This window comes from Dasypus novemcinctus, chromosome 17, assembly GCF_030445035.2.
Source record: "Dasypus novemcinctus isolate mDasNov1 chromosome 17, mDasNov1.1.hap2, whole genome shotgun sequence".
NCBI classification, from domain to species: domain Eukaryota; kingdom Metazoa; phylum Chordata; class Mammalia; order Cingulata; family Dasypodidae; genus Dasypus; species Dasypus novemcinctus.
The window spans coordinates 98,566,489-98,579,147 of NC_080689.1; positions in this window are offsets into that span (position 1 = coordinate 98,566,489).

Genomic DNA, 12,659 nt, shown 5'->3' on the forward strand with positions numbered 1-12,659 from the left:
AGAGAGTAACAGGGTGTCAGTACTGGAAACTCAGAAATGAGGGGAAAGCAGATTCAACTCAACTGATAGAGCATCTACCTACCACTTGGGAGGTCCAGGGTTCAAACCCAGGGCCTCCTGGCCTGTGTGATGAGCTGGCCCACGTGCAGTGCTGATGCATGCAAAGAGTGCTGTACCAAGCAGGGGTGTCCCCCACATAGGGGAGCTCCATGCACAAAGAGTGTACCCCTCAAGGAGAGCTGCCCCATGCAAAAAAGGTGCAGCCTGCCCAGGAGTGGTGCCACATACACCAAGGGCTGATGCAGCAAGGTGATGCAATAAAAAGTGACATGGATTCCCGGTGCCACTGACAAGAATGTAAGCAGACAAAGAAGAACACACAGCGAATGGACACAGGAGCATACAATGGGGGGACAGGGGGAAAAGGAGAAAGAAATAAAAAATGAGGGGCTTACAGTCAACAGCAAGTGAGGGCAGTGGGTGATATCTGGTGACATGAGATTCAAACATTGGTCTGTGCCTCTGTTTAGGAAATAGGAAAGAATAATTATCTGAAAAGAGTAAGGTGGATAAGCCCCCACTCTAGGCCAGAGGTAAGGGGTGTATGCAGAAACAGCAGCCATCCTTGTGGTGGATGCTTGGACCACAGGGAGAGTTGGGTTTCCCATACAGCAGGCTTTTTCACTCTCAGCACTGTTGGCACCCTGGACTAGAAAATTCCTGGTTGTGGGGCATGTGCAGAGTGCTTTAGGGTGTTTACTGGCATCTCTGACCTCTGTCTACCCACTAGATGCCAGTAGTATCTCCTCCCACCAGCCCAGCATTATGTCAACTAAAAGTGCCTCCACAAATGGCTAAATGGCCCCTGGGGGGGGGGGGGACAGGGCAAAAATTGTTGAGAACCACTACCTTAGAACACTATGGTGATGGAACTTTCAAAGGAGCAGTTGAAGATAAAGCATATTTTGCTGTTGATGTACCACAAATCCGGAGGACTCCAATCTGTGCCATGATATGAACAGTGTTGGGAAACACTACATTAAGACTGCAGTCATTGGGAGAACAAGAAAGACAGAGCAAAACCCAGGAAGTGAGGAACAAAGGAATTGAGAATAAAGGAATATCAGGATACTAAGCTCATGTGGTTCTGATCTACAGATTGCTGCCACTCCTTCATTATCAAAAAGTCTGGGCCAAGAGCCTGGCAGAGGTCAGACTACAGTTACAGGCCAAGTACAGGCAGGTTTCCAAATAAAGAAAAGAACTGGTCAGAACATTACATCAAGAGAAATATATGTCATTGCAAGCAGAATGAGCTACCTCTGACCCGAAAATGTCTGTTTTTATTTACAGCATTTAAAAGCAGACAATTTGGTCAATATTCTCTGATTACAGAGAACTGCCTATACAATTCCTGTTAATGAGATATTGACTAAGGGAGACAAATTTAATGTAATCAGGGCAAGTACACTGAAAGGTCATTTGCACCAAACAGAGAAGTGAAAAAGAGCACAATTTGAAATAGAGGTAGATGAAAAATATAGCAGTTTTAGAGTGAAAACTGATAGTAATAATAAAATGTATATGTGTTATGAACTCTTGAGTGACCAAAATAATGGAGAAAGAACCACAGATTACCCAATTTAATCATAACAGATTAATGCAATATATACTTAAATTCTGCACAAAATTTAGCTCAAAGGATCATTGAGCTAAACATGAAAGAAAAACATAAAATGCAGGAAAACATATGAAATAACTAGGTGAAACATGATTGGAAATATGCATTTTTTGGCTTTTTGTTAATTTAAATTTTTATTTAGATAAGTAGGTTTTCAGAAAAATCATGTAACAAATACAGTCTCCCCTTATACCCCCTCTATTATTAGCACATTGCATTAGTGTGGTACTTTGTTACAATTGCTAGAAGAGTATTATAACTGTAGTATTAACAATAGTCCGTATTTTATATTAGAGTATATTTTTTTCAGGTATATCACCCTCTTATTAACACCTTGCATTTGGGTGTATATGTATATGCCACATTTTGTTTATCCATACATTGGTTGATGGGCAGTTGGTTGATAGCATCTTCTGGTAATTGTGAGCACACTAGTGTGAAGATATCAGTTTGAGTCCCTGCTTTCAATACTATTGCATATATGCCTATTGGAGGGATTGCTGGGTCATATTGTAATTCTATACTTAAAAACTGATAAGGACCAGACACTAAGAGATTCATTTGTTTCTCCCCCCCCCCCGACACCCTCCACTGGGCTCAGTGAAAGTACTTGCTTTTTGTGAGCAATCTCAGTAAGTATTCTATTGATTGGTGAACTCTGTTTTAAAGGATATAAATTGTAGGTCATTTGTAAATGGCATGTCTAGGTAACAATTACAATGTCCATTTATCCATTTAGGTAACAATTACAGTGTCCATGTAATCTTAGGTAGTATAGCAGTTTGATATATGAATTCCAAAAATAGATATTGGATTATGTTTGTGAACTGGTCTGTTTCTCTGGGCATATTAGATTGGACTGGATTCAGAGGTTTTACTGTTACTTGATTAAGTAATAATTAAGGCTTTGATTGTCAGTACAACATTGAGTCCCACCCTCTTGGTGGGTAGGGACTCACAGAGAAAATGACATGGCAGAAGAGAAAGTTGGAGTTTTGAGCTGTAGCCTGGGAAGTAAGCACACAGAGGAGTAGAGCAGCTGAGCCCAGAGAAAAATGAGCCCAGGAAGAGAGGAACCCAGGAAGCCTGAACCCTGAAAGATGTCAGCAGCCTTCTTGCTCCAACATGTGGGTATAGACTTTGGTGAGGGAAGTAACTTATGCTGAGAATTCCTAAAATGCTCAGTCAATACCACCTATATTCTCCCATTGAGGAAGCTGACACAACAGGATGAAGAGGTTTCAAAATCAGTGGAACTAACACCAGAATCCTAAAATTATCTCCTATTACTTGGTTTAATGTTGTAGAAATTCCTGAACAAATGCAATGTCAGATGGTCCAGGAAGGCATGCAAGGACGGGATCTTAAGCACCAGGGCTCCCTGAAGGGCCCTTTCCAATCTGAAATACTGATTCTTCTCCTGGAATTTATTTTTAGGCCAGTAAAAAGAATTTATTGGGAGATTGGGGGAAAGAACAGAACTTGCTGAGAAATGGGAGAGAAGGATGGAAACACATCAGGCTTTGGTGTGGGCTCCTCTAGGAAGAGAGCCTCCTGGACTTTTGAGGAAGCCTGCCCTCTCCTTCTCATGGGGCTGAGTAGCTGCACACCGAGGAGCACCACACACCCCTGAAGAAATGGAAGCCCTTGTAATCCTGTCACCTAAACATGTGAAAACTCACCCATATGTACACCTGGCTGCCTGCCCAGAGAGCACAGAAACATCCTTGGGCTCAGGGTCTCCTGTACCACTATGAGAATCAACTCAAAATGATGCATTCAGGAGGCACTGAGGAGCAAACTGAAACCTGACTGCCTGGATTCAAGTCCCAGCTCCTACACCCACTAGCCATGTGACCTTGAATGACTTGCAACTCCTGTGCCTCAATTTCCTCAACCACAAAGTGAGAAGAGTAGAGTAAGCACACACTAAATGAGGTATAGCTACTATTGTTGTTGCTGTTGTTCAGAAAGTTTTGACCAATCCAGGGCACTTCTCCTTCTCACAATGTCCTTACATTGCAGTGTGTATGAGAGTATTCTCCTCCTTCACTCCAATTTTAAAACTATGCTTTCAACCAAGCTCATAAAAATAAAAATAAGAAACTAGACTTCTCAAACCAAAGTACTTACATTAACTATTTCCTACCATGATGATGGGAGCAAAAAACCAATAAGCTCTCACAGAATTTACACTCATGAGTAGGAGGAAGCTAGTTTAAATAAGAAGTTTAAATGAACTCATTTCCACACACACAAAAAAATGTATTCTTATTGTTTGACATAAGCATGGTAAACATTCTCCCAACTATGAGATAGGCATGGGTTTCACTTTTTAAAGATATAATTTATGCAATTCCACTGATTAGTTTCATAATATTTCAGATTAGTTTTACTATCAAAAAACATCTCATTTAAAATATCAATTCAACTTTTAAATCATTAGGGAGCAAAGTATCATTGATTTAAATATACATTCATGATTGGGGATTTTCACCAAATTTCTTTAGAGACAGAATATTAATTAGCAATAGGGACAGCTAATATTTATTACACACCAATTAAGTATTTAAGAAGCTAGATGCTATTTTTATATGCTAGCTCATCCTTTTCATACTTTGGTGGAGGTTGTTAGAGAAAAAATGGTGCTCAGTGAGACATGGAGACTGACAGGATTGCAGGCAGGAAGTTGATTGGGAAGCTCTCCCAATGGAGGGGACTGGAGAGAGACTTCAGCCCGCATTTGGCAGAGGGGCTCATGAATCTATATACTACATCTATAGGCAGGAACATGCTTAGCCAATGGGAGGGGGTAGGGCTTGGGTAAGACCGAGGGCCAATAGGGATGGCCAGGGGGGTGGTCTGCTAGTGGTAGTGAATTCTAGGAGTGTGGGAGGGGTTGGTGGTGTCACGTGGCTCATTTGTCTATTCTGGTGGGTAAATGAACTGTATCTGAACATGTAGGCTCTGGATGGGGGCTGTTCTAGGTCACAGGAATCAAGTCACTGTTAACCATTGTAAACAGTGTGATCAGTTCATTATTAAACACCTTGTAAGGGAGAAATCTCTAACAGAGGTTCAGGCCCCTTTTATACAAAAATCTCAGCCTTGAGGTGGATTATTAAATGCCTCTGAGTGCTGATGGATAGCATCCATGTGAGGTTTTTAGCACAAAAACAGAGAACTGTACTTCTCAAACTTGAATATGCATGTGAATCATGTAGGGGTCCCTGAAGTAATGTGCGGGGCTCAAGCCAGGTTGTGAGGGAGGATCAGTGTGTGCAGAGAGGTGGGGGTGTGGTCAAACATGTCTGTACCCACAAGTAAGCAGAAAGGAACTGATATTCTGATAAGAAGGAACTCTAAGAACATCCTCCTCAAAGAACTTCATGCCTGATAGCCCCTGCTCTGAGAACAATGACCTAGTTAACTGCTTTATTATTTTTTTAAAGATTTATTTATTTCTCTCCCCTTACCCCCCCACTCCAGTTGTCTGTTCTCTAAGTCTGTTTGCTTCCTGTTCTTTGTCCACTTCTGTTGTTGTCAGCAGCATGGGAATCTGTGTTTCTTTTTGTTGTGTCATCTTGTTGTGTCAGCTCTCTGTGTGTGCAGTGCAATTCCTGGGCAGGCTGAACTTTCTTTTGCACTGGGTAGCTCTCCTTATAGTGTTCACTCCTTGCATGTGGGGCTCCCCTATGCGGAGCACCCCTGCGTGCCACGGCACTCCTTGCGTGCATCACCACTGCATGTGGGCCAGCTCCATATGGGTCAAGGAGGCCCAGGGTTTGAACCGCGGACCTCCCATGTGGTAGATGGATGCCCTAACCACTGGGCCAAGTCTGCTTCCCTTAACTGCTTTAAATAAAGCTTGTGGTGCCAGCTCGGGGCCTTGGCTTTGCCATCAGCTAGCCCTGGCCCACCCAATCCCCTCTAATCTTGTCTTTGTCTCTATCTTTCTTTCTTTGTCTCTATCTTTCTTCAGCTCCTGTCACCTCCCCTCAGGTTCTCAGTTCACCCACACAGGTTGCAGCAAATCACCTGGGGAAACTTCCTATTATGATTCAAAAGTCTGGGGTGAGGTGTTTCTACAATCTCTCAGAACTTGGTGAGGCTTCTGGTCTATGGAACACATTTTGAACAAGGATCAACTGGTTGTAATAGGCCACAAGTTATATGTGCAAAAAATCTTTTTAAAAATTCAAATTTTAAATATTAAGAGTTTTCTCAAAAAATCACAGGATTATATTAGAAATATTGATATTTCTTGTTGGGATTCTGAAATATATAACACCATAGAATTATTTTATAGCAACTTCTTGTTTTCTTTATCAGTTTAAATTTAGAATCCAATTTCTTCCTGTTTTCCTGGGGGTGTGGTGTGCCCCCTAAAGCCCCTGATTTTTATCAAGGCTGAAAGGCCAAGTACATGCTGCCATACCCTCATACAGGTCCCTTCTCTTCTCTCACCCATGCATAACAGCTTACTTTTAAAGTTCTAGAAATTAGACAACTGGCAGAGTCAGGCTGTATCTAAGGAGCTGGGCCTAGAAGTTCTCCCAGATGAAAGGCAAGCTCTACAACAAAACAGTAGTACCTTCCCAAAAGGCAAGAATAAAACCACTGGCTTCCATCCCTGACCTTAGTTGGCACACTCCCAGCAATAAGATGATAACATTTGTTTGTACAATATTTTGCATGGTAGTTTGTTTCAACTTTGCCAGTGCCAGGTTCAATTTACTTTAAAAGGCCACTGGCTAAACAAAGCAAGTTTACTGAAGGACCTGTGGTCCACCTGGGCCCCTCACCCCCATTCTTTTTGCTAACAGCAACACCTGACTACCAAATGAATACATAGTTGAGAGCATTCCAACTTATTGTAAAGGGTCAGTTAAAAATTTACACCTGCCCTTTTGTCTTTCCTCAGAGTCCTTCAAAGCTACTCTCCAGTCACCAGCAGAACAAGCCTTTCACCCAGGAAAGAGATAAAACAGTCTCTGATTCTGCAAGCTACAAATCCTGAGATCTTTATTTAAAAGGTGTTGGTGCATTACATTATTCCCAAGGATTGTTCATTTGTGCACTCACATAAGCTGTTGATGGCCTACCTGTGAGTTGGAACATAGGGGTACTTTTTTTTTTAAAGGTTAAGGTAGGTGTTCATCACAAATCATTTGAAGATTCCTCTTTAGATGTGGCAAAATGGAATCAGGCTGGCCCTTAAGTCACAAGACTGGAGTCCTTACAAGCAAAGGAAACTCAGACATGGAAAATCAGTAGAAGCCCCAAATCAGGGAAGCCAGAAGTCACAAAAGAGAAAAGGTGGAACCATGTGATAGAGGCAGAGATTCCAGATAAGGAACCCCATGTCCACAGCAAGCAGCAGCAGAATATTGCAATGTCAGGGAGAAGGTGTGTTCTGTTGAGATCTTTATTTTGGAATTCTAGCTTCCAAACCTGAGGCAATAAGTTTCCAATCCTTAAAACAACCAGCTTTGAAGTATTTATAGTATCAGCCTTGGCGTATTTGATACCAGAAAGTGCTGTGCCTTTGTTACAGATACCTATAACTGTGGAAGTTATTTAGGAATTCAGTAATTGATAGATCCTGAATTTTTCACAAGTCGTGGGTTTATAGAACCATCATGAATAAAATAAAGGATTCCCCATTCTGTGTTCCCTTATTCTAATTGTTTCATATTATTGAGATCATATAAGATTTGTCCACCTGTTTCTGGCTTAATTCTCTCAACATGCTGTCTTCAAGGTTCTCTCTGCTGTCCCATGAATCAGGACTTCTTTTTCTTTTTATGATGGAATAATAGTCCATTTGATGTTTTCTCTTTTTTTTAAATTTGTTTCTCTCTCCTTCCCCCCCCCCCAGTTGTCTGTTCTCTGTGTCTATTTGCTGCATGTTCTTCGTCTGCTTCTGTTGTTGTCAGTGGCATGGAAATCTGTGTCTCTTTTTGTTGTGTCATCTTGCTGTGTGTTGCATCATAACCTGAAATCTGCCCACTTCCCTAGCAACAGCTAACAGCACAAAACCACAAGTCCGCCCACAAGTTTCTGCCAATCCCCAGCCGCCCCGTAGCCCTCACTCCTCCTGCTCTACCCCGCCCTCCTCATTCTCTATATAACCCACTGCACTTCCTTAATAAACCGGACTTGCGTACCAGACCTGGTCTCCGCGGCATTCTTTCTCCCCTCGCCGCGCGTCCTCCACGCCTGAGAGCCCCTCTGAGGCTGTCTGCCGCAGCCTCAGACGCCTTTGCAGCCAGCTGACCCCTCCAAACCCCCCCGTCAGCGTCGGGGTGCAAGCCGCCCCAGCCGCAGCTGTGTCAGTTCTCCATGTGTGTGTGGTACCATTTCTGAGCAGGCTGCACTTTCTTTCACACTGGGCAGCTTTCCTTACAGGGCACACTCCTTGCACATGGGGTGCACTCCTTGTGCATGGGGCTCCCCTACATGTGGGGGGGCACCCCTGCATGGCAGGGCACTCTTTGCACACATCAGCACTGCATGTGGGCCAGCTCCACATGGGTCAAGGAGGCCCAGGGTTTGAACTGCTAACCTCCCATGTGGTAGTCGGACACCCTATCCATTGGGCCAAGTCTGCTTCCCTATATTCAACTTCTTTAGGAACTGCCAAGCAGTCCTCCACAGTGACTGTACCACTCTGTATTCCCACTGATGAATAAGTCTTCCTATCTCCACATCCTCTCCATGACATTAGTTCTCTGTCTTTTTAATACTGGCCATTCTGATATGTGTGAAATGATACCTTATTGTAGTTTTGAGTTGCATTTTCCTAATTATTAGTGATGTTGAGCATTTTTTCATGTTTTTTTTTTCCCCATTTGTATTTCTTCTTTGGACACATGTCAATTCAAATCTTTTGCCCATTTTTTATTTTTTTTATTTTTTATTTTTCCCCAAATTCTACTCAATTTATTCATTTTTAAAAAAGATATTACATTAAAAAAATATGAGGTCCCCATTCACCCCCACTGCCCCCACCCCACCACTTCACCCCCAATAACACTCTCCCCCATCATCATGTCACATCCATTGCATCTGGTGAGTACATCTCTGGGCATCGCTGCACCCCATGTCCCGTGTTCCACACCATAGCCCACGCTTTCCCTCGTTCCATCCAGTGGGCCATGGGAGGACATACAACATCTGGAAATTGTCCCTGGGGCACCACCCAGGACAACTCCAAGTCCTGAGAATGCCTCCACATCTCTTCGCTTCCTCCCCTTCCCCATACCCAGCAACCACCATGACCACTTTTTCCACATCAATGCCACATTTTCTCGATTATTAACCACAATAGTTCATGAATAGAATATCATTAAGTCCCCTCTGATCCTTACTGTATTCCTCCTTCCTGTGAACCTTGGCTTGGTTGTGTCCATTCCACATGTATGCCTAGAGGGGGTTTAGATTCCACATGGATATTGGATGCAATCCTCCTGCTTTCAGTTGTAGGCACTCTAGACTCCATGGTGTGGTGGTTGACATTCTTCAACTCCATGTTAGCTGAGTGGGGTAAGTCCAATAAATCAGAGTGTAGGAGCTGAAGTCTGTTGAGGTCAGGACCTGGCTATCATGTTGTCAGTCCAGAGATTCAAATCCCCTAGATATATCTTAAGCCCCAGCACCAACTACAATTCCAGTAAAGTAGCGTGAAAATGTTGTGAAAAGAGATCCCATCTGAGTCCAGCTCCATCATGCAGAAACACCAGCTCCAAAGAAGGGTCAACTGGCATGGCAGTGAACCCCATCTGCCATGACTATACAACCTGTGGGTCTCTTTAGCCCTCAAAAGGACCAATATCTGGGGTTGTATCTACTTTATCTGTCTCTGACACTCTGCTCAGTTGTAGTTGTGCATAAGGGCAATCCTTCTGACAACCTCCAGACTCTTTTTTAGAGACTCATAGGCATATGAACTCATATCTCCTTTCCATTTCCCCCTTACTTTAGGTCAAACAGCATTTTAAACTCCTGTTATTACATGTAGACAGGGATATTCTGCTGGTCCGTGTTTAACCTTTAATTCAAGGTAATTTTCTAGTTGCATCATCAGCTGGTACTTTGTAGTGATCCCTTGGTGCCAGGGAGGCTCATCCCCGGGTGTCATGTCCCATGCTGGGGGGAATGCATTGCATTTACATGCTGAGTTTGGCTATGAGCCTGGCCACATTTGAGTAACATGAAGGCTGTCAAGAGGAAACTCCTAGGCACAGTGCTGCTCTAGGCCTTGTTCTTATTTCAGGCATATAGGCTCACAAGCATAGTCATTAGTATCAGGGGCTCACTATTGGACCCTCATTCCTTCCTGGTCCTTACCGTTGCACCTAGGGGACTGCTGCTGCTCCCCTAGGGACCATGACAGAGCCCCCCCCCATTTTACCCATTTTTTAATTGGGTCATTTGTCTTTTAATTTTTGAGTTGTAACCTCTCTTTATATATCCTGGAGATATGATTTCCAAATATTTTCTCCCATTAAGTAAGCTACCTTTTCACCCTTTTGACAAAGTTCTTTGAGGTGCAAAAGTGTTTAATGTTGAGGAGGTTCTACTTATCTATGATTTCTTTTGTTGTGTGTGCTTTGGATGTAAGGTTCAAGAAACTACCACTGATCACTAGGTCTTGAAGATGTTTCCTTACATTTTCTTCTAGTAGTTTTATTGCCTGTCTTTTATATTTAGGTCTTTAATCCATTTTGAGTTGATGCTTGTATAGGGAGTGAGATAGGGGTCCTCTTTCATTCTTTTGATTATAGATTTCCAGTTCTCCCAGCACCATTTTTTCCTGAGACTGTTTTGTTTCATTAACATGGATTTGGTAGGTTTGTCAAAAACCATTTGGCCATAGAGATGATGGTTTATTTCTGGACTTTCAATTCTATTCCACTGATTGATGTGTCTCCCTTTATGCCAGTGTCATGCTGTTTGACAACTGTAGCTTTGTAATGTTTCAAGGTCAGGCAGAGTAATTCCTCCCTGTCTCTCTTCTTTTTTAGAATGCTTTTGGTTTCTCACATATACTTTCCCTTCCAATTGAATTAGGTAATTGCCTTTTCTAGTTCTGTAAAGTAGGCTGTTGGAATTTTGACTGGTATTGAATGAACAATGGACTAAAATAGACTCATTATTATTCTACTAAGACTTATTATTCTAGCAAATAAAGAGCTCTTTTCATTGATGTAAAGGCAGTGGCCACCAAAGATTCTGGAGATGGGAGAGGGAAGAATAGGTGGAATTTGGGGGCATTTTTGGGACATTGATATTGTCCTACATGGCATTGCAGTGATGAATACAGGCCATTGTATATTTTGTCATAACCTACAAAATTATGCAGGACAAAGTGTAAACTATATTGTAAACTTGAGCACATGGTTAGCAGCAATTCTTCAGTATGGGTTCATCAACTTTAACAAATGTACCACACTAGTGAAGGATGCTGTTAATGTGGGAAAATATGGGAGGTGAACAGAGTGAGGCATATTGGAAATCCCTACATTTTTATGTAACATTTATGTAACCTAAAGCTTCTTTAAAAATTAAAAAAAATATATAAAAAAAAGTCCCTGTGCATAAAAAAATGTTTCAGATTTCTGTGGAATTAGGGACATCTCACTAACATAGAATAATTGAATAATGTTGACGATGACCTGAACTGAGTCTGAAAACACTGCTACGATATACTGAACATGGCTGTGTTTTGTCATGTGACAATGAATATGGGGAAGTAGGCCAAAACTTTTTCTCCTTTCTTCTCTGTTCACATAGTCATTTTACCATGTAACACTCTTTATCCAAAATCTATGCTAACCAGCACTGCTTCTGAAACACAGTTGGTTCCCTCTGAGTTAGGGCTTCAGTATGGCTTATGGCTCCTTGGCTTTAAGGCTGCACATGTGGCAATCTGAGGCAGTCTAGTGAAACAGGGAATTGATAGTGGATCTGGAACCTGGCAGAAAGCCGCCACCATTAAACACATGTCCTTCAGTGCCCCCAAAAGGGCTGCTGGAAGACCCTTGCTAGAAACTCCCATTCAGAACGAGATTTCCTCTGGAAGCCAGGAGAAGCCCCAGATATTCACCTCTTTGGCTGACTAATACAGCGGGTATGTGCATGCTTAAAGAAAGTACCAAGAAGGACTGCGGGCAGTGATGTGAACAGACATCTGCACACCTATGTTCATAGAGGCATTATCCAAACTTGCCAGAAGTTGGAAACAAACCCAGTATCTATCTACCTATGAATGGATAAAGAAACTGTGGTATATACACACAATGGAATATTATGCAACTGCAAGGAGAAATGAAGTTATAAAATATTTGACAACATGGAAGAACCTGGAGGACATGTTGAGTGTAGCATGCCAGACACAAAAGGACAAATACTGTATGATTGCATTACGATGAACCAAATACATTGTGTAACATATTATATGATTCAAAAAAAAATTTATATGTATTCAGTACATTTGAGAAATGTATGCTTTTTTCAACTGTATTTTCTTTTAATTATTTATTGTTTATATTTTCAATTATTAAATGTACAAAATAAAGGTAAAAAGGTATTTTATGATTCCATTGATATAAAATGTAAATATAAATAAATTTATAAAGATGACCTTTGATTAGTGGTTATGGATGACTAGGGAAGGCATGCTAAGGGGTGTGGAGTAATGAAATAATTCTAAAAGTTTTTGTGATGATGAATGCACAACATTGGGATTATACTAAAAGCCACTGACTCTACACTTAAGATAGATGTTAGGGTATGTGAGTATGTCTGAATAAAACGACTAAATAAATAAGTAATTGTGGTAGAATGGCCAGAAATAGCAGCTCTGTAAGGCAGGGGAACAGAAAGAGTGAGGGATGAAGAAGTCTGTTTTTTGCTTATTTTTATTATTGAAATAATGATAACGTACTCCTAATGATGAAGTGGTGCCCGCACA